The following is a 23,041-nucleotide window of genomic DNA, read 5'->3' as shown; positions in this document are numbered from 1 at the left end:
CAGACCGCGGCTATCTTACCATATAAGTTAATGGCAAGGTGCTAACAAGGTGCAACTTCCCATAGACATTGGTCCGAACAGAAAAAGTCCTATCTGATTGTATTACACAACGTCAAACTCACCAACATTGCAGCTGTACGAAATGCTTGAATAATTCTCTTTCTATCCTCAAAGTGTTTGATTCATAAACATCCACTAGCTGTAGACATGTTTTTATGAGCTACTTTGTGTCCTTGCAGGTGATTCTTTTCCTAAGTGTTGCAGTTTGGAAGTGCTCGTTAGATATCACTCAACTGCCCTGCGGCTGCCTATCACCCATTTTGAATTTGCACATAATGCAGGAGGCAGATCAGGACATCGCTTCACTGAAAACGAGTGCTTCCCAACTCATGATGGCAAGATGGGCGCGGTCTGCAAATGGTCCAATGACAGACAGTCATGAGGTGAGCGGCTCTTCCACTCATTAGTGCAGATCATGAACAGCTGTGTGGGACCAGCAGCAAGCCTCAAAACCTAGCTCTGCTGAGAGGCCTGCAGTCAGACACTCCATCACTTCTTCCTCAGACAGTGGCAGCAAAAATGCTAAGCACTTTTAGTTTTAATCTTGCTCTTGGTGTTCTTCTCAGTCTTGGGTTTGCCCCAGGTAAAAAGCTTTTTGGTTTGTTTCTCCGATGTGCATTTTCATACTAAATTGTTTTAATAATTCTGTCCTCGATAGTTTAGGACGGTTGAGCCTGAATATACAGCTCCAGATAATTAATTTGAAGCTTTTTCCAGTCTATGATGACTTTGTCAATGTTAGCATTTCTGAATGGGCAAAGCAGACATAATTTCAGCTATAATGAAATTGGTTCTCTTCCTTAATGCTTCCTTCACATGTCTGGCCATAGTTGCCAATTATAGAGTCTCTGTTTCATTCTTAGTCAGTGTGCTGATATTATGCATGTTTTCTCACTCCACCCTCATGGTTCTTTGAGGGGGTTCCCGAATGAAATGGGCCCTTACGGGTGTAACTCTTTATTGTACAAGGGGAATGAATGGACGGTTTTTCAGTGGGTCCAGAAAACCACACCCACTGCTATGCTCTATACTTGGCACTTAACCCATTCTGGACTGAGATCAGATTCTAAAAATGTCTTCTAAATCTTGACAGTTTTCTGAAAAAGCTACAGTATGTTTCTATGTCAGTTGTTCTTTGATTTTTCAAAAATAGCAGAACTACAAGCTCATAGCGCGGCACCGAGTGCTGCGCTATGAGCTTGTAGATCTGCTATTTTTCAATAGCTAAAGCATAACATAATGCTAACACCAAAAGGGGTTCCTTAAATGGGCATTGAAGCTAATCATCCCCACTGCCCCAGTTTGATGGCATTCTGGGTGGTTCTCTAGTTTACAAGCTTTGACTCACAGAGCTATCAACAAATATTGGATGGCTCAACTACATTTGACTGTTCCTGTGAAGACTTTTTTTTTCTTGCCACCTATTTTCATCTAATTCATCCTCACTAATGATCATGATAAAACAGCACTTTTTTCCCCTACTCCATCTCATAGGAGGGCTTTGGGCAGTTCAGAAACCCGTCCACCAGTGACATCATCGATGGGGAATCCAAGCTAATAGAAACGCCAGGCTTTCTATTCCTGGGTTTCTGAACTGCCCCAGCCTTCCTATGAGACAGACAGAGTAGGAAGAAATTGTGGTATTTTTATCATGAACATCAGTGAAGACCAATTATATGAAGATAGGTTGGAAAGGTTGGAAAGTGGTGAAGTGGTCCTTTAAGCTGTATTAAAAACTCCATGTCTTGTGCCAACAGGATTATACCTGATTCCGCTCACGGTGACTATGGACGACGTGAGTGCTGGGCTAAACGAGACTATGAACGACATGAGTACTGGGCTAAATGAGACTATGAACGACATGAATGCTGGGCTAAACGAGACGATAAATGAGGTGAGCAGTTACCCTGATGGCAGAAGAAGTTCGTACTGGGGAGAGAAAGATGGGGGGCGTCCTACATGACCATGGTGAACGACCTGAGAAAGCAGTTACTTCAACCAGAGTTAAACCGATGGCCGAAGACTTTGAGAAGTGGATAAAATCATGATGAGCGGCCGGCAACATCCAACTTCATCACTTGATCAGGATGTTTGGCAATAATCATGTCTCATTGACTTGAATTAAAAGTGTTTAAACGCATCATTGTGTCCTCCTTCTTTCCCCATGTTATAACTTGAGATAACTTACCAAATGGGGGTTCAAGTTGTAACATGAATATTCAACGTTGAGTAAATCCCATCTTAAAACCTTCAGTTGACCACTGTCTTAGACCAGTTTCTATGCCATCTCCTGAAGTTCAGCTACTCAGACTTCTGTTTCAGAAAGTGCGCTAGTCTGGCAGCCAACAGGTTTCTTTAGTTTAAAGTCGGAGATTTGGTATATACCGGTAGTCTTCTTTAGCATAAATAAAAAGACTCTGAGCCCCCCACCACACTTATAAACTGTACTTTTTGGCCAAAATGGGATTTTGTTTCCACCGGGAAAAAAAGTATTTAGTTACTCCGCTGCGCCTACCGATATTGCCCAGAGAACTGCCTCATAGAGAATATTTTTCCTCCGGTGAAAAAAAATCCCTTTCTGGCCAAAAAGTACAGTTTATACGTGTGGTGGGGGGCTCAGAGTGCTTCCACTAAGAAAAGTAGGCTTTCTAAAGACACAACTAGCCTTTGTTTTGGTGAGTAGCAAAAACGTTCTTTTTATTTACGCTAAAGAGGAGAGGCTTGTCTGCATTCATGCGAGCGGCAGAAGTTGAGAGTAACATAGCTCTAAATGCAACGCATTATACTCTAATGATTAGAGCTATGGACCAGAGCTAGAAAACCCCCTAGTTTGACATGTTACATGCTACTTAAAGCAAAAGGAAAGTTTGACATTTTTGCCTGACATAGGATGTTAGAAGAAACCCCTATAAAACAAATTGCCCAATACCGACAGCTGGTCAGCAAATGGATTCATGTATGTATATAGACAACATTTTAGGCCAATAAAAAAAGACTATAGACCAAATTTCCCACCCGTCCACCTCGACTGCCGGACTGTTTTTCCTCAATGAAGTGCTCTGTAGCTTCTTGCTTATCGACCAGTGTTTTCGTCGACTAATACTAAGACAAAATATGTTCGACTACCTTTTTTCACTGGCGAAAACTACATGGAAACACACAAGCCTCACCAACATTTTAGTTAAAGTAATTAAAAATATATGATTTTTGTAAGCACAGAGAATAATTCATTTTGAGCTGTGTTGAAAATTTGATTTTAGTTTTAGTCATAGGCCTAGTCTCTTCAATAGTTTTAGTCACATTTTCGTCACCTGGAATGCTTTAGTGTTAGACTAGTTTCAGTCTACTAACTATACGATTTTAGTCGACTACATCTACAGTTGATTTAGTCGACTAAAATGTATTTTGGCGGGCCTTGATGCCGTCGTAATGACTGACGTTACACTTTCTGAAAATAGCTGATCTACAAGCTCACAATGCGTCGTGCTGCGCCCCGAGAGAGAGACTGGGGATGAGAGATAGAGAAGGAGTCCATGAGAAATGTATAGCACAGAAGTGAACCTCTCAAGCCTGTTTTCTCAACTCGCTGTTTTCTGCAAGACATTACTCCATAAGCCACATCTCCAAAACTGGTGGGTCAAACTGAACAACCAATATGTCAATTTGAAGCTATGATTCCCTGCTTTCATATGACATGAAAAAAACTAAAATCCCAAAAAAATCCAATGGCAGTCTCTCAGTCAAATTTGGTCACATTTGTAGAATCGTCCTCAGGTCTAAATGGGTTAAATACCGGGAGCCTAATTATTGCTGTGCTGATTAGATTACAGTAAGCCCTATACTGTAGTGTACAGTATGTTTCTAAAGCATTATGTGTGTACACTACAGTGGTACATCTGGGCCTGATCAACTGAGACAGTTTTCATACTGTTTCTTGTATTCCAATAATAGAAGGCAGCGGTGCACAGACCACATGATGAAAGCTATGATTCATATCACTGAGGTCAGTTACCAGGAATCCTTTACACCATGAATTGAACAGGAAAGTCTACAGGTCAGGTACTGCTCTATATTCCAGTTTATTTAAATAGCTGATCTACAGTCTCCCAACACGTCGTGCTGTGACGCGTTGAGGGCTTGTAGATCGGCTATTTTCAGCATGCAACCAGGTGTAAAATGACTTACTGGATCTCTTGTCCACTAGTCCCTTCCTAACATTTTAGTCTAGTTTTTATTTGATGACGAAAATTGTCAATATATTTTGTCTTCGTTTTAGTCATCATATAGGTTTGTTTTCATTTAGTTTCCATTTAGTTTGTCAATGAAAAAAAGGTCCAAACTTTACTGTCCAAACGGACCATATATTGGACCATATGCAGACCGCGGCTATCTTACCATATAAGTTAATGGCAAGGTGCTAACAAGGTGCAACTTCCCATAGACATTTTGGTCCGAACAGAAAAAGTCCTATCTGATTGTATTACACAACGTCAAACTCACCAACATTGCAGCTGTACGAAAAGCTTGAATAATTCTCTTTCTATCCTCAAAGTGTTTGATTCATAAACATCCACTAGCTGTAGACATGTTTTTATGAGCTACTTTGTGTCCTTGCAGGTGATTCTTTTCCTAAGTGTTGCAGTTTGGAAGTGCTCGTTAGATATCACTCAACTGCCCTGCGGCTGCCTATCAACCATTTTGAATTTGCACATAATGCAGGAGGCAGATCAGGACATCGCTTCACTGAAAACGAGTGCTTCCCAACTCATGATGGCAAGATGGGCGCGGTCTGCAAATGGTCCAATGACAGACAGTCATGAGGTGAGCGGCTCTTCCACTCATTAGTGCAGATCATGAACAGCTGTGTGGGACCAGCGGCAAGCCTCTAAACCTAGCTCTGCTGAGAGGCCTGCAGTCAGACACTCCATCACTTCTTCCTCAGACAGTGGCAGCAAAAATGTTAAGCACTTTTAGTTTTAATCTTGCTCTTGGTGTTCTTCTCAGTCTTGGGTTTGCCCCAGGTAAAAAGCTTTTTGGTTTGTTTCTCCGATGTGCATTTTCATACTAAATTGTTTTAATAATTCTGTCCTCGATAGTTTAGGACGGTTGAGCATTCATGATGCCGCCTGAATATACAGCTCCAGAGAATAAATTTGAAGCTTTTTCCAGTCTATGATGACTTTGTCAATGTTAGCATTTCTGAATGGGCAAAGCAGCCATAATTTCAGCTATAATGAAATTGGTTCTCTTCCTTAATGCTTCCTTCACATGTCTGGCCAAAGTTGCCAATTATAGAGTCTCTGTTTCATTCTTAGTCAGTGTGCTGATATTATGCATGTTTTCTCACTCCACCCTCATGGTTCTTTGAGGGGGTTCCCGAATGAAATGGGCCCTTACGGGTGTAACTCTTTATTGTACAAGGGGAATGAATGGACGATTTTTCAGTGGGTCCAGAAAACCACACCCACTTCTATGCTCTATACTTGGCACTTAACCCATTCTGGACTGAGATCAGATTCTAAAATGTCTTCTAAATCAGTCGTTCTTCGAATTTCAAAAATAGCAGACCTACAAGCTCATAGCGCGGCACCGAGTGCTGCGCTATGAGCTTGTAGATCTGCTATTTTTCAATAGCTAAAGCATAACATAATGCTAACACCAAAAGGGGTTCCTTAAATGGGCATTGAAGCTAATCATCCCCACTGCCCCAGTTTGATGGCATTCTGGGTGGTTCTCTAGTTTACAAGCTTTGGCTCAGAGCTATCAACAAATATTGGATGGCTCAACTACATTTGACTGTTCCTGTGAGTACATTTCTTTCTCGCCACTTTTCAACCTATTTTCATCTAATTGGTCCTCACTAATGATCATGATAAAACCACTTTTTTCCCTACTCCATCTCATAGGAGGGCTGTAGGCAGTTCAGAAACCCGTCCACCAGTGACATCATCGATGGGGAATCCAAGCTAATAGAAACGCCAGGCTTTCTATTCCTGGGTTTCTGAACTGCCCACAGCCTTCCTATGAGACACAGACACAGTAGGACAAAAATGTGGTATTTTATCATGAACATCAGTGAAGACCAATTATATGAAGATAGGTTGAAAAGTGGTCAAGTGGTCCTTTAAGCTGTATTAAAAACTCCATGTCTTGTGCCAACAGGATTATACCTGATTCTGCCAAACGTGACTATGAACGACATGAGTGCTGGGCCCAACATGACTATCGCTAACGTCATGAGTGCTGGGCTAAACGAGACTATGATCAATTACGTGAGCAGTTACCCTGATGGCAGAAGAACGCACATGGGAGGAATTAAGACCAAAAAGCCGCATAAGTAGAAGGCCCAGAGGAAGACGGAGACCTGAATGCTGGATCCAACACGACCATGATGAACAACCTGAGAAAGCAGTTACTTCAACCAGAGTTACACCGATGGCCGAAGACTTTGAGAAGTGGATAAAATCATGATGAGCGGCCGGCAACATCCAACTTCATCACTTGATCAGGATGTTCGGCAATAATCATGTCTTATTGACTTGAATTAAAAGTGTTTAAACGCATCATTGTGTCCTCCTTCTTTCCCCATGTTATAACTTGAGATAACTTACCAAATGGGGGTTCAAGTTGTAACATGAATATTCAACGTTGAGTAAATCCCATTGATTGATTGATTGAAATCTTTATTAACAGTTTGTAGAATTTACAGTACATTTTAAGCACAAACTCAATACAAAGACTGTCAACTGTGAGTGGACGACCCAATTAAGCATTACACTTGTTTACAACAGGGTCCACATTGTTCAATTCATCAAAACATTTAAAGACATACAAACATTTAGAGACATACAAATAGACATTTCTCTGTAGGTAAAGAACAGAACAGGAATTCATCATATGGGAAGCAAAAAAGGGAAAACATACTATATACAGTGAGGGAAAATGGGGTGGGGGGGATTCAGATTTTACAGAGGCCAGTTTCGAATTGCAGCCATCCGTAGGTGCCCTTTGAGAGCGGTTTTGAAGGAGTCAAGGGATTCACATGTCTTAATGACTGTTGGTAGGGCGTTCCACATTTTGGTGGCATAGGAGCGAAAATAATTTAGTCCCTTGTTTGTGCCGAATCTGGGTTGTACATGGTTTGTTGCACTCCCTCTGGTGTTGTGGGTGTGGACTTCGTTTACATTAAGGAAGTATTTAGACAGGTACATGGGTATCTTGGTGGTGTATCGAATCTTGTGGACCAGACCCATTGCAAGATGCTGTACTCTGTCGTCGACCCTAAGCCATCCCAGCCTGTCAAAGTGGGCAGGGGTGAGGTGGGTTCGGGGGGTGAGGCCAAGTAGGAGCCTGACCAGTTTGTTTTGAGAGGTCTGGAGCCTTGTTTTAAGGGCCTTTGAGGTGCTGTGGTACCAAGAGGTGGATGCATAGTCAAAGAAACCTTGTACGAGGGCTCCTGTTAAGGTCTTCAAGGTGTTTTTGCTGACCAGTGAGGAGATCCATCTTAAAACCTTCAGTTGACCACTGTCTTAGACCCTCAATACTTAGTGAAATGGTTGGCACTATACTTTATGCACGTTTCGTTTTCCCTCTACACAAAATCTATGAACTAAGCTTGTAGTAGATGTGGCTATTTTCTCAAAAATGCAAACCTTTATAAGCAGAGTGGCAGAAAGGTGATGCAGGCCAGCTATGGCTCTCCTTCAGTTTCTACGCCATCTCCTGAAGTTCAGCTACTCAGACTTCTGCTTCAGAAAGTGCGCTAGTCTGGCAGCCAACAGGTTTCTTTAGTTTAAAGTCGGAAATTTGGTATATACCGGTAGTCTTCTTTAGCATAAATAAAAAGACTCTAATCCCCCCACCACACTTATAAACTGTACTTTTTGGCCAAAAGGGGATTTTGTTTCCACCAGGAAAAAAGTACTTTTAGTTACTTCGCTGCGCCTTCTACCGATACTGCCTCATAGAGAATATTTTTCCTCCGGTGAAAAAAAATCCCTTTCTGGCCAAAAAGTACAGTTTATACGTGTGGTGGGGGGCTCAGAGTGCTTCCACTAAGGAAAGTAGGCTTTCTAAAGACACAACTAGCCTTTGTTTTGGTGAGTAGCAAAAACATTCTTTTTATTTACACTAAAGAGGAGAGGCTTGTCTGCATTCATGCGAGCGGCAGAAGTTGAGAGTAACATAGCTCTAAATGAAACGCATTAGACTCTAATGATTAGAGCTATGGACCAGAGCTAGAAAACCCCCTAGTTTGACATGTTACATGCTACTTAAAGCAAAAGGAAAGTTTGACATTTTTGCCTGACATAGGATGTTAGAAGAAACCCCTATAAAACAAATTGCCCAATACCGACAGCTGGTCAGCAAATGGATTCATGTATGTATATAGACAACATTTTAGGCCAATAAAAAAAGGCTATAGACCAAATTTCCCACCCGTCCACCTCGACTGCCGGACTGTTCTTCCTCAATGAAGTGCTCTGTAGCTTCGTGCTTATCGACCAGTGTTTTCGTCGACTAATACTAAGACAAAATATGTTCGACTACCTTTTTTCACTGGCGAAAACTACATGGAAACACACAAGCCTCACCAACATTTTAGTTAAAGTAATTAAAAATATATGATTTTTGTAAGCACAGAGAATAATTCATTTTGAGCAGTGTTGAAATTTTGATTTTAGTTTTAGTCATAGTCTCTTGTCTTCAATAGTTTTAGTCACATTTTCGTCACCTGGAATGCTTTAGTGTTAGACTAGTTTCAGTCTACTAACTATACGATTTTAGTCGACTACATCTACAGTTGATTTAGTCGACTAAAATGTATTTTGGCGGGCCTTGATGCCGTCGTAATGACTGATGTTACACTTTCTGAAAATAGCTGATCTACAAGCTCACAATGCGTCGTGCTGCGACGCGTTGTGAGCTTGTAGACCGGCTATTTTCAGTATGCAACCAAGTGTAAAATGACTTATACTGGATATTTTGTCCACTAGTCCCTTCCTAACATTTTAATCTAGTTTTTATTTGTTTTATTCATATTTTGTCTTCGTTTTAGTCATCATAGCTGAGTTTTCATTTAGTTTCCATTTAGTTTTCGTCAATGAAAAAAGGCAGTCGACGAACATTTTTCATCATAGTATTAGTCGACGAAATCAACACTGGTACACAGTACACACACAGACCTGTGACCTTTGATCCCAACCCCACACGGCCTCTCTAGCCACTTCTCTACGACCGCCCCGAGAGAGAGACTGGGGATGAGAGATAGAGAAGGAGTCCATGAGAAATGTATAGCTATTAACTGGGCTTAAAGGTTGATTCGGCTTTGCAGGGATCCGAGCTGAGGAGACCGGGAAATTATGACCGTCTATAATATATAAAAGGGAAGGGGACTAGCTCTACAGAGCACACTGTCTGGCAGACTTCAGTCCTTGGTCGGTAATAAACTGTGCACTCGCAGTGAGAAACGGCAAATATTCTTGAGTGCCAGTGCAGAACATGGGTGGCAAGGTGGCAATGTTAAATGGCTGGCATGTATCAACAAAGGTCACCAATACGTTTGTTTGTTTATTGTCCACAAGAATGATGTGCTGAGTCTGCTGACTGACTGACTGTCTCAGTAATGTAATGTTGTGTCTTACTCTTTCTTCCTAGTTTTATCGGTTTATCGGCGATTTTGATCGGTTTTGATATCAATAATCTCCGTCTTTTTGATCAATCTCCGTCCTGAGAGCTGGGCGTTACTAATTGAAAGGGAGGAGAACTCCGTCCTGTGCGCTCAGGGTGTTAATAGTGTCCTGGTAATCACACATGCACTGTTTGTCACACTGGAGCTGCCGTTCGTACAGAACCCAGGGCCAGGCGGGTCAGAACCCAGGGCCAGGCGGGTCAGAACCCAGGGCCAGGCGGGTCAGAACCCAGGGCCAGGCGGGTCAGAACCCAGGGCCAGGCGGGTCAGAACCCAGGGCCAGGCGGGTCAGAACCCAGGGCCAGGCGGGTCAGAACCCAGGGCCAGGCGGGTCAGAACCCAGGGCCAGGCGGGTCAGAACCCAGGGCCAGGCGGGTCAGAACCCAGGGCCAGGCCCGTCATTTCCAGGCCCGGATGAGAACTCTGTACGAACGTCAGCTCGAGTGCGACAAACATGTGCATATGCGAGTACCAGGACACTATACTAATAGATGATTAGTGGAAAAACAAACCATTACAAAAAATGTTTGGAGCTACACTTCAAATACCCGCATTATACAATGCAATGAAGACAACTAGCTTTCTACCATTCTAGCTGCATTCTACTGTGGAAGGGAAGGGGTGGGGGAAATGGAGGACAGGGCCGGGGCATCTATGAAACAATTCAAGGTCAACATGTACACATTTGGGGCAGGATTATAGGCTGATTCAGGGTAAATGAATTTTGGTCTGGTCTTTTCCCCTTTAACTGTATTCAATGCTCAGTCTGATTTGGTCAGAGGAGTTTTCAGCGGAGAACGGTACTTTGTCCCCGACGCTGTCCTGACCATCTGCTGTGCTCTGAGGAGGACTGACCGGGCCGCTGTCAGCACAATCTGCTCCTGAACGCCCTCCTGTCCCCATCACACACTCAAATGTACTTGTCTGCTGTTGTCCATAATAAATGTCATTTCCTCACCCCTCCTGTCCTCTCATTGTCAACACCCTTCACCTCCTGCTGATCCCTACCTTTCTCCTCATCTACTTCATCTGTCATTCCTCTGAAACCCCCGGCCGTTCTTCCTTATGCTTTCCCCCCTCCACCCTTCTCACATGATCCTCTCCTCAACACCTCTCTCTGTCCTCTTAGCCCATGATTCTATGTCAGCGGTTCTCAACCATGCAATTGCATGTCAAGGACCCCCAAAAATGATCTGTATTCCCCCCCCCATCTGAAAATGTTTTGTACCTGTTAGATACCTGGCCTAGGGGAGCCAAGTACACAACAAAAATAAAGGGGAGACACAGTACTCAAATGAAATATTAATTAATTTAGTAATCAAAAATAAGAATTAAGTTAAATCATACCCAAATCAAGGTCAAACAGATGAGGTGTGGAAATCAGTAGTCAGTAGTGTAGTGCGTGTATGCATGAGTGAGATGTGTGTGCGTGTTGTATGTGTTAACTCAAATGCTGAAAAGGTGCATGGTGGGAGAAGGGCAGAGAACTGAATAGTACAGAGCTGAGGAAGGGACTGGGGAGACAGGCTTAAATACAGGGCGTCGGCACCGGGCCCAGGTGTCGCCGCTTGACTGATTGTCATGTCACAGCTCTGCTCCCCAATCCACTGCAAGAGGAGGAGAACAGAAATTAGAAGTAAACCACAAACTACTAACCAAAGTGAATAACAACTATAATATATAAACTACACCAGACCACATAATATAATATATCATAATATACTGTACACCCTAATATATAGTACAATACAATATACACAGGGGGCCGTCACATACCAAAGACGGCCCCCCCCAGAAGCAAAGACTTGAGCTATAAACATTCGCTATAGGAAAGAATATATATTCAAAGATGTGCACACGTCTTCAACATTTGAGCTTGTAGATCGGACTCCTCTCTCTTTACTCATCCTCTCCTCTGCCCGCCACTCCTCTCACGCACTTCCTCTCCTCTCTCACCTCCTCTTTGCTTTCCTCTCCTCTCCCCGGCTCCCTAGCCTATAGGCAGATCTGTCGGATGCCCAGGTCCCGATGCGGAGGCGAGGAGCGCAATATGAAGGAGGAGGAGGAGGATGAATAAAAGATCACAGGCCACATCGCCTTACTCCCCTTCCCAATGAGAAAAACTTAATAATGGAGATGCACATGAAAAGAAATATGTCCGTCTGACTCTGTGGGTGTGAGAGAAAAGCTTTTATTTTCTGCAGCTGGAAAAGAGAGAGTGAGAGGGACAGAGGAAAAGGAATATATAGGCCACGTGTCTCTATTCATTGCATTCAGACACACAGTATTGTACTACAGTACATGTGAATGCAATTTATGTCCCTCTCTCTGTGTGTGTGTGTGTGTGCATGCGTGCGTGCGTGCGCGCCCGGGGTGCATCCCTGCACAATATTCACCGCAACACCTTTTGCATGTGTTTGTCTCGTCTGTCTAATATGCAGAACATGCCCAGCCTGCATGCGTTTGCCCTCGTCACACAAAAGAAAGCAACCCTCCTCGTAGATCACATGCATGAAAGCCTCTGCTGTGTCAACATCACATCCACCACACCTGTCCTGTGTGTAGAGTCTCCTTGGAATGAAGGAGAAAGCAATTGTGTGCTTTTGTTCCTCCTCGCCCCCGAGGTCCGTGGCGTTTTGCCTGCGGAGCTCACCATTATAATTAGCAGGGTTAATATCCTGGGCTGACATCTCTAAATTAACCCATTTTAGGCGGGAACACGTTTTGGTGTTAGCATTATGTTATGCTTTAGCTATTGAAAAATAGCAGATCTACAAGCTCATAGCGCGCCACCGAGTGGCGCGCTACGAGCTTGTAGGTCTGCTATTTTTTGAAAAATCAAAGAGCGACTGACATAGAAGACATTTTTAGAATCTGATCTCAGGTCAGAATGAAAACTGTCAGGATGTAAGTAAGTAGCCTTGCCGAGCCATGAGGCAGGAGCCTATCTCCTGTTTCTGTAGCGTGAGGCAGCTTGATGTACATGTACACCCCCTGGACATGACGCTAGTATGTCGCAGGGACTTACCCCCCCAATCCAACCCTTGATGCTGAGTGTCAAGCAGGGAGGCACTGGGTCCCATTTTTACAGTCTTTGGTATGACCCGGCCGGGGATCGAACCCCGACCTCCCAGTCTCAGGGCGGACACTCTAACCACAAGGCCACTGAGCTGGTCAGGATGTAGAAGACATTTTTAGAATCTGATCTCAGGTCAGAATGGGTTAAATCTTTAACACTGCGGCAAGCAACGCGCCTGAGTGATAGCACCTGTTTGCAAATAATTAGGGATGCAGTGGAGGTGCATGCAGCCGTAATGAGTTGGGATATAGTCAAGGTTGAATCGTGCTAAAAGCACACCACTCGACCACATTAGAGGTACGGTCTGTGCCTAAACAGAATAACTGGCAGGCAACCGTCACAGACTGGGAACGACACTTGGACCTGGGAATGACTCGACGGTCCTTCCTGCCCTTCTAGAAGGCTATAGAATGTAAAGGGTCTTGAAACAACTAGTTGTGATTTGGCACTTAAAAAGGCTACAGTTGAATCTAATTTAATTGACTATAGAAGTCATCATATTGCATCAAAAATATGAATATGGAATGGATAGAGAAATAACCTATATTTGCACCAGCATGTCCAATTATCTTCAGCGATCACCGGGAAACAGGGGTCAGCTCGACGGTGATACATTACAGGCTACTTCCATCTATTCTATACAGACCAACATGGACAACTTAAGGTATGTATGTGGTAGGATGTGGTTTACTGAAAACAGTGACCCTCAGGAATTGTTTTGTACATTCTGGAAATGACAAATTGAACTGCCAGGCAAAAAAAAGAAAAATAATCCCCTTGAGGTTTTGAACACTGAGTGAAAAATGGTCCCTAAAGATGTTCTCTATAGGCTGCTGCTCACAAAGGACGTTCTCACTTAGACTAGCTAAAGTTTTAGGAGCCTTAATTAAAGGTGCAGACATTAAGGGCTGTATTTTGCGTGTCTTAAGTACCAGGTCTTATTCCCTAACTTGAGTAAACTAAAGACCTGGAGGCGGGATCAATGCTCTTTGGCCACTCAGAATAGCCAGGAATAAGAGGGAATAAGACCTGGGACACAGGTGAACTCACCTGGTCCCTCTCACAGGAGAACTCAACTGGTCCCTCTCACAGGAGAACTCAACTGGTCCCTCTCACAGGAGAACTCAACTGGTCCCTCTCACCGGAGAACTCAACTGGTCCCTCTCACCGGAAAACTCAACTGGTCCCTCTCACCGGAGAACTCAACTGGTCCCTCTCACAGGAGAACTCAACTGGTCCCTCTCACAGGAGAACTCAACTGGTCCCTCTCACAGGAGAACTCAACTGGTCCCTCTCACAGGAGAACTCAACTGGTCCCTCTCACAGGAGAACTCAACTGGTCCCTCTCACAGGAGAACTCAACTGGTCCCTCTCACAGGAGAACTCAACTGGTCCCTCTCACAGGTGAACTCAACTGGTCCCTCTCACCGGAGAACTCAACTGGTCCCTCTCACAGGAGAACTCAACTGGTCCCTCTCACAGGAGAACTCACCTGGTCCCTCTCACAGGAGAACTCAACTGGTCCCTCTCACAGGAGAACTCAACTGGTCCCTCTCACAGGAGAACTCAACTGGTCCCTCTCACAGGAGAACTCAACTGGTCCCTCTCACAGGTGAACTCAACTGGTCCCTCTCACAGGAGAACTCAACTGGTCCCTCTACAGGTGAACTCAACTGGTCCCTCTCACAGGTGAACTCAACTGGTCCCTCTCACAGGAGAACTCAACTGGTCCCTCTCACAGGAGAACTCAACTGGTCCCTCTCACAGGAGAACTCAACTGGTCCCTCTCACAGGAGAACTCAACTGGTCCCTCTCACAGGTGAACTCACCTGGTCCCTCTCACAGGAGAACTCAACTGGTCCCTCTACAGGTGAACTCAACTGGTCCCTCTCACAGGAGAACTCAACTGGTCCCTCTCACAGGTGAACTCAACTGGTCCCTCTCACAGGAGAACTCAACTGGTCCCTCTACAGGTGAACTCAACTGGTCCCTCTCACAGGTGAACTCAACTGGTCCCTCTCACAGGTGAACTCAACTGGTCCCTCTCACAGGAGAACTCAACTGGTCCCTCTCACAGGTGAACTCACCTGGTCCCTCTCACAGGAGAACTCAACTGGTCCCTCACAGGTGAACTCAACTGGTCCCTCTCACAGGAGAACTCAACTGGTCCATCTCACAGGAGAACTCAACTGGTCCCTCTCACAGGTGAACTCAACTGGTCCCTCTCACAGGTGAACTCAACTGGTCCCTCTCACAGGAGAACTCAACTGGTCCCTCTCACAGGAGAACTCAACTGGTCCCTCTCACAGGTGAACTCAACTGGTCCCTCTCACAGGTGAACTCAACTGGTCCCTCTACAGGAGAACTCAACTGGTCCCTCTCACAGGAGAACTCAACTGGTCCCTCTCACAGGAGAACTCAACTGGTCCCTCTCACAGGAGAACTCAACTGGTCCCTCTCACAGGAGAACTCAACTGGTCCCTCTCACAGGAGAACTCAACTGGTCCCTCTACAGGTGAACTCAACTGGTCCCTCTCACAGGAGAACTCAACTGGTCCCTCTCACAGGAGAACTCAACTGGTCCCTCTCACCGGAGAACTCAACTGGTCCCTCTCACAGGAGAACTCAACTGGTCCCTCTCACAGGAGAACTCAACTGGTCCCTCTCACAGGAGAACTCAACTGGTCCCTCTCACAGGAGAACTCAACTGGTCCCTCTCACAGGTGAACTCAACTGGTCCCTCTACAGGTGAACTCAACTGGTCCCTCTCACAGGAGAACTCAACTGGTCCCTCTCACAGGAGAACTCAACTGGTCCCTCTCACAGGAGAACTCAACTGGTCCCTCTCACAGGAGAACTCAACTGGTCCCTCTCACAGGAGAACTCAACTGGTCCCTCTCACAGGTGAACTCAACTGGTCCCTCTCACAGGAGAACTCAACTGGTCCCTCTACAGGTGAACTCAACTGGTCCCTCTCACAGGAGAACTCAACTGGTCCCTCTCACCGGAGAACTCAACTGGTCCCTCTCACAGGTGAACTCAACTGGTCCCTCTCACCGGAGAACTCAACTGGTCCCTCTCACAGGAGAACTCAACTGGTCCCTCTCACAGGAGAACTCAACTGGTCCCTCTCACCGGAGAACTCAACTGGTCCCTCTCACAGGTGAACTCAACTGGTCCCTCTCACAGGTGAACTCAACTGGTCCCTCTCACAGGAGAACTCAACTGGTCCCTCTCACAGGAGAACTCAACTGGTCCCTCTCACAGGTGAACTCAACTGGTCCCTCTCACAGGAGAACTCAACTGGTCCCTCTCACAGGAGAACTCAACTGGTCCCTCACAGGTGAACTCAACTGGTCCCTCTCACAGGAGAACTCAACTGGTCCCTCACAGGTGAACTCAACTGGTCCCTCTCACAGGAGAACTCAACTGGTCCCTCTACAGGTGAACTCAACTGGTCCATCTCACAGGAGAACTCAACTGGTCCCTCTCACAGGTGAACTCAACTGGTCCCTCTCACAGGAGAACTCAACTGGTCCCTCTACAGGTGAACTCAACTGGTCCCTCTCACAGGTGAACTCAACTGGTCCCTCTACAGGTGAACTCAACTGGTCCCTCTCACAGGAGAACTCAACTGGTCCCTCTACAGGTGAACTCAACTGGTCCCTCACAGGAGAACTCAACTGGTCCCTCTACAGGTGAACTCAACTGGTCCCTCTCACAGGTGAACTCAACTGGTCCCTCTCACAGGAGAACTCAACTGGTCCCTCTACAGGTGAACTCAACTGGTCCCTCTCACAGGAGAACTCAACTGGTCCCTCTACAGGTGAACTCAACTGGTCCCTCACAGGTGAACTCAACTGGTCCCTCTACAGGTGAACTCAACTGGTCCCTCTCACAGGTGAACTCAACTGGTCCCTCTACAGGAGAACTCAACTGGTCCCTCTCACAGGAGAACTCAACTGGTCCCTCTACAGGTGAACTCAACTGGTCCCTCTCACAGGTGAACTCAACTGGTCCCTCTCACAGGTGAACTCAACTGGTCCCTCTCACAGGAGAACTCAACTGGTCCCTCTACAGGAGAACTCAACTGGTCCCTCTCACAGGAGAACTCAACTGGTCCCTCTCACAGGTGAACTCAACTGGTCCCTCTACAGGTGAACTCAACTGGTCCCTCTCACAGGAGAACTCAACTGGTCCCTCTACAGGTGAACTCAACTGGTCCCTCACAGGAGAACTCAACTGGTCCCTCTACAGGTGAACTCAACTGGTCCCTCTCACAGGTGAACTCAACTGGTCCCTCTCACAGGAGAACTCAACTGGTCCCTCTACAGGTGAACTCAACTGGTCCCTCTCACAGGAGAACTCAACTGGTCCCTCTACAGGTGAACTCAACTGGTCCCTCACAGGTGAACTCAACTGGTCCCTCTACAGGTGAACTCAACTGGTCCCTCTCACAGGTGAACTCAACTGGTCCCTCTACAGGAGAACTCAACTGGTCCCTCTCACAGGAGAACTCAACTGGTCCCTCTACAGGTGAACTCAACTGGTCCCTCTCACAGGTGAACTCAACTGGTCCCTCTCACAGGTGAACTCAACTGGTCCCTCTCACAGGAGAACTCAACTGGTCCCTCTCACAGGTGAACTCAACTGGTCCCTCTCACAGGAGAACTCAACTGGTCCCTCTACAGGTGAACTCAACTGGTCCCTCTACAGGTGAACTCAACTGGTCCCTCTCACAGGAGAACTCAACTGGTCCCTCACAGGTGAACTCAACTGGTCCCTCTACAGGAGAACTCAACTGGTCCCTCTCACAGGTGAACTCAACTGGTCCCTCTACAGGTGAACTCAACTGGTCCCTCTCACAGGAGAACTCAACTGGTCCCTCTACAGGTGAACTCAACTGGTCCCTCACAGGAGAACTCAACTGGTCCCTCTACAGGTGAACTCAACTGGTCCCTCTCACAGGTGAACTCAACTGGTCCCTCTCACAGGAGAACTCAACTGGTCCCTCTACAGGTGAACTCAACTGGTCCCTCTCACAGGAGAACTCAACTGGTCCCTCTACAGGTGAACTCAACTGGTCCCTCACAGGTGAACTCAACTGGTCCCTCTACAGGTGAACTCAACTGGTCCCTCTCACAGGTGAACTCAACTGGTCCCTCTACAGGAGAACTCAACTGGTCCCTCTCACAGGAGAACTCAACTGGTCCCTCTACAGGTGAACTCAACTGGTCCCTCTCACAGGTGAACTCAACTGGTCCCTCTCACAGGTGAACTCAACTGGTCCCTCTCACAGGAGAACTCAACTGGTCCCTCTCACAGGAGAACTCAACTGGTCCATCTCACAGGTGAACTCAACTGGTCCCTCTCACAGGTGAACTCAACTGGTCCCTCTACAGGTGAACTCAACTGGTCCCTCTCACAGGAGAACTCAACTGGTCCCTCTCACAGGTGAACTCAACTGGTCCCTCACAGGTGAACTCAACTGGTCCCTCTCACAGGTGAACTCAACTGGTCCCTCTCACAGGAGAACTCAACTGGTCCCTCTCACCGGAGAACTCGCCAGTTTACCAAGGCGCCACGGCGAAATGTCTTCATCAATGTCTTCATCGTCATGTCTCCCCCCTGCTCCGCTCCCTCCACTGGCTCCCGGTCGCTGCCCGCACAGAATACAAAACTCTGATGCTGGCATTCAAAGCAACCAAAGGTATGGCTCCCCCATATCTTACAAGTATGATTGAACCCTACAAACCCTCCCGCGCACTCAGATCAGCCAACGCAGGGAAACTGGAAGTACCCTCACTAAAAACGCCGGGACAACGCTCCACACGTCCCAAACTCTTCTCCCTTCTGGCTCCAAAACTGTGGAATGCACTTCCCATTGCAGTCAGAACTGCAGCATCACTCCCAATCTTCCGCCGTAGCCTGAAAACCCACCTTTTCAGACTCCATCATGGCCCATAGCACTTACCCTAACCCCTTAGATAGCATTTATGTTGGCTTAGATAGCATTTGACACAGACTTATAGCATGTTATGTAGACAGCACTATAATTGTATTGTATATAGTCATAGCACGCCATAGTACATATGTATAGCATAGTAGTGAATATGTATAGTTTATTATGTATAGTGTATGTATAGTTTCATCATATAGATATTCCGCTGTTACCTTCTTAGCTTACGCATGTTTCATGATAAATGCTTTTATGTGATGTATTCCCATGATTTTGTTCTTGCTTAAATGTAAGTCGCTCTGGATTAAGAGCGTCTGCTAAATGCCTAAATTGTAAATTGTAAATTGTATGCTAACATTCCGTCTTCATCAGTGTAGTATGTCAAACTCACAGATGTTGTAGTTAATTTCCAAAGTGATCAAATTATTTTGTGCAATTAAATGGTCAGCTAGATGATGATAAATAGGTGAGTATGTGAATACCAATGATAAGTATACCATTTCAGGAATTGTTTACTAATGAATGACATTGTTTCGGTACTTTGGTGTTTAAACTTTTAGCATTCTATACTTTCTCTAGTGTTAACTCTAAACTACTATCCTCTCTCTCTCTCAATTCAATGCAATTTAAATGAAGGTGAAGTCAAACTAAAATGCACTAAAATGCAGGGAGTTGGTAAACTGGCGAGTTCTCCGGATACCCTCTCATCTTGCATGTCTACCCCGGCCCTATTAGCCTACTGCCAACTGTAATCTTTTGCTGTGACAAATTATTTTTTTCTAAAGCCGGCAGGTGGAAATGAGTGCAGGGCGAGGGGAGAGAGAGAGAGAGAGAGAGAGAGAGAGAGAGAGAGAGAGAGAGAGAGGGGGGGGGGAGAGAAGAGGGGGGAGAGAAGAGGGGGGCGGATGAGCAGGTGTGAAAGAGATCTTTTGAAAGAGCACAGAGCGCATTTTGACTGAAAAAAGACCTGTGCTGGATCATTTTTTATCCGTGAAAAGAATCTTCATGTGGCCTCGCTGAGACCCACAACCTACTGAAAGGGAGCGTGTGAAGAACACAACAATGCACATTGAACAACACAGAACATTTCTACAGAACATGTCTACAACACGACGCCACAACTTTGAACACAGCATAAAATGCCAGCATGGAATTATCAGACAGATCGATAAATAGGCTGGATAAATGGTATAAATGGTGCATTTATATAGCGCCTTTATCCAAGGTGCTTTACATATAGATTGTGCATCAATTCACCCATTCACACACACACATTCACACACCGATGGCGGCGGAAACCATGCAAGGCACCAACTAGCACATCAGGAGCAACTAGGGGTTCAGTGTCTTGCTCAAGGACACTTGGACATTAACTCTGGGGGAGCCCGGGTTCGAACTGGAAACCATCCAGCCACTCTACCCCTGAGCCACCGCCGCCCCTATAGACCGATTGACGGTGAGTGTTATATTGAAAGGTGTTAAAAGTTAGCCAGTTAGGCATTTTGTTCATGATCCTAATGGACTTCTTCATCAACCTCTATACAGGATGAAAAGTCACTATAGTATTGTACAGAGCCCTGAGGGAAACCGAGTACAGTGGTTAAAAAGAATATCGGACGAAACAGCTCGCGCTATAGCAACGACTAGCCTCACATAAGATCGGTCATCACTAGTCAGTGTTTCATAATCCCCACACGCCGCCCCTCCCCCCCCCCCCCCCCCACACACACACACACGCCGCCCCTCCCCCTCTCTACTGATGACTTCCTTTATGCCACGAAAGCCGTTCTGTCATCCCATGGTGGAGGAGACAACATCTCCTCCTCGCTGACATCTCTGCTCTCACCCTCCACATAAACACACACACACACACACACACACACACACACACACACACACACACACACACACACACACACACATCTCTCCTCTTATCCTCCACATACACACACACACACACACACACACACACACACACACACACACCTCTCCTCTTACCCTCCACATACACACACACACACAGACAGACACATCTCTTCTCTCACCCTCCACATACACACACACACACACACACACACACACATCTTTCCTCTTACCCTCCACATATACACACACACACACACACACACACACACACACACACACACACACACACACACACACACACACACAAACACACCTCTCCTCTTACCCTCCACATACACACACACACACACATCTCCTCCCCCTGCCTCCACATACACACACACATCCCCCCCCCCCCCCCCCCCCCCCCCCCACCGTCTATCCACTAAGCCACTTTGAGCATCGGCTCGTTCACCGAGTACGTGCTTATAGGCGGAACGGTCCTCCGCACTAATTGAAGTCAATGACACGAGCTGCAGGGGCCCTGCAGGGGGGTATGGGGGCTGCAGGGGGGCCCGGCGTGAACACATCGCCATCTCCATGGAAACGTGTTTCTTCATGGCGAGCCTGTCCGCGTGGCGTGGCCCGCGGCGCTATACACATGCAGCAGAATTACCGTACATATTACCGCACACATTACCGCACATAGGCGTCTGAGACGGAGATATAGAAGAGACTCGAGGAGGAGGAAATTTGAAGATGAAGGAGAGAGAGGTATCGTGTATAAAGCAGCGGTTCCCAAACCTTTTCATGTCAAGGACCCCCAAATTAGCCTGCGGACGCCCATAAGAGAATATCTTTACGGCTTCTCAACCAGTTTAACCCATTCTGGGCGGGCACCCATTTTGGTGTTTAGCATCATGTCATGCTTTAGCTATTGAAAAATAGCAGATCTACAAGCTCGTATCGCGCCACCGAGTGGCGCGATACGAGCTTGTAGGTCTGCTATTTTTGAAAAATCGAAGAGCGACTGACATTTCTAGAATCTGATCTCAGGTCAGAATGGGTTAATCAGACCAGTGTGTGTCCAGTGGAAACCTCGTTATGAATCTGATCTCAGGTCAGAATGGGTTAAACCCCAAGTTTGACCTGCATTTGGCTACGGTCCCCCATTTAATGGCATTTCTATCTCTGCGGGACCCCAATGAATATTGTAAAAATCTATGTTAATTTAACTCTGAGAGTTGTTGTACAAATGGAACAACATGGATTTGGTTCCATTTGTATAAACACTCTCTGAGTTACAGACGCTTAAGGGTCCATTTGGTTCCTAATTATCATGTAGCTATAGGGACCCCCTGGAACTCTCTCAAGGACTCCACTTTGGGAACCACCGAGGGGGGCTTGTAGTGTATGGATTGGAACAAGTATTTGATTTCAAGCCACAAATGTGTGATCATAACACTGACGACAGTGCCAGATGGTGAACTGTGCCCGCCCGGGCAGGGCAAAGCTAGAGGAGACTCGGGCGGAGGAGGCCTGCGGTGGTCCCGACGTGCAAATGGGTCGTCTGACCTGCAGGTACAGGCATAGACATATAAAAGGTAGAGGCCCCTTTCGGCTCTGGAGCGTGTGTGCTCAAGGGAGGGCAAAATATTCCCGAGAGTCCTTTGCGACGCCCCGCGGAAGCATGAGAGTGCGTCACAGAGCGCATGTTCGGGTCTGATAAGTCCCGGGTTAAGATGCGCTGTGATTGGCCAGTTGTCACTTGAGTGGCAGCGTCTCTTCCGGCGTACCAGTGTAAATTCTTCCGCCCTCCCGTCAACACACATGGCTCCAACGAACTGCAGCAGCCAATGAGGCATCTATTTTTTTAATATCTATGGGTACAGGGGTACGTTTCCCTCAGGCCCTGTTGTCTTAATATAATGTCTTTAAGTTTGTGACGCATTTCCCTGCTTAATAATGGCCTGGGGGAGGTATAGTTCTGACATGCTACATGCTATTTTATTTGTCGTCGTATATTTTATACTATTAATCCATAGTCTTGTCGTGGAGTAAAAAGTACAAAATGTTGTGCACTACACAGGAACTCAACTAAGGTACAGCTATACCTTCAAAACTGTGCTCAAGTAAGTTATGGTTTAAAAAGTAGACATTTTGGCACGGATGACCTTTGTTCCAATCCCACAGAGGACATGGAAACATTCTGGATTGCAGCTGTAATGTGTGAGCTGGACACATCCTGTCATGGTTTTAGCATAAGGCTGACAAGGTTTTAGTATATAAATACCCAGTATTAATGACAGATCGTCTCCTATAAACCACTTAAGCCTTCTAGTCTTAGTGAAAGAGACCTGAGTTACAACTTATAGGCATGGTGTGGTTCAAGAGGCTAATTAAATGA

Source organism: Protomyctophum parallelum (assembly GCF_964188405.1).
Source record: "Protomyctophum parallelum genome assembly, chromosome: 14".
In the NCBI taxonomy this organism is placed as follows: domain Eukaryota; kingdom Metazoa; phylum Chordata; class Actinopteri; order Myctophiformes; family Myctophidae; genus Protomyctophum; species Protomyctophum parallelum.
This window is presented reverse-complemented; position numbering follows the sequence as displayed.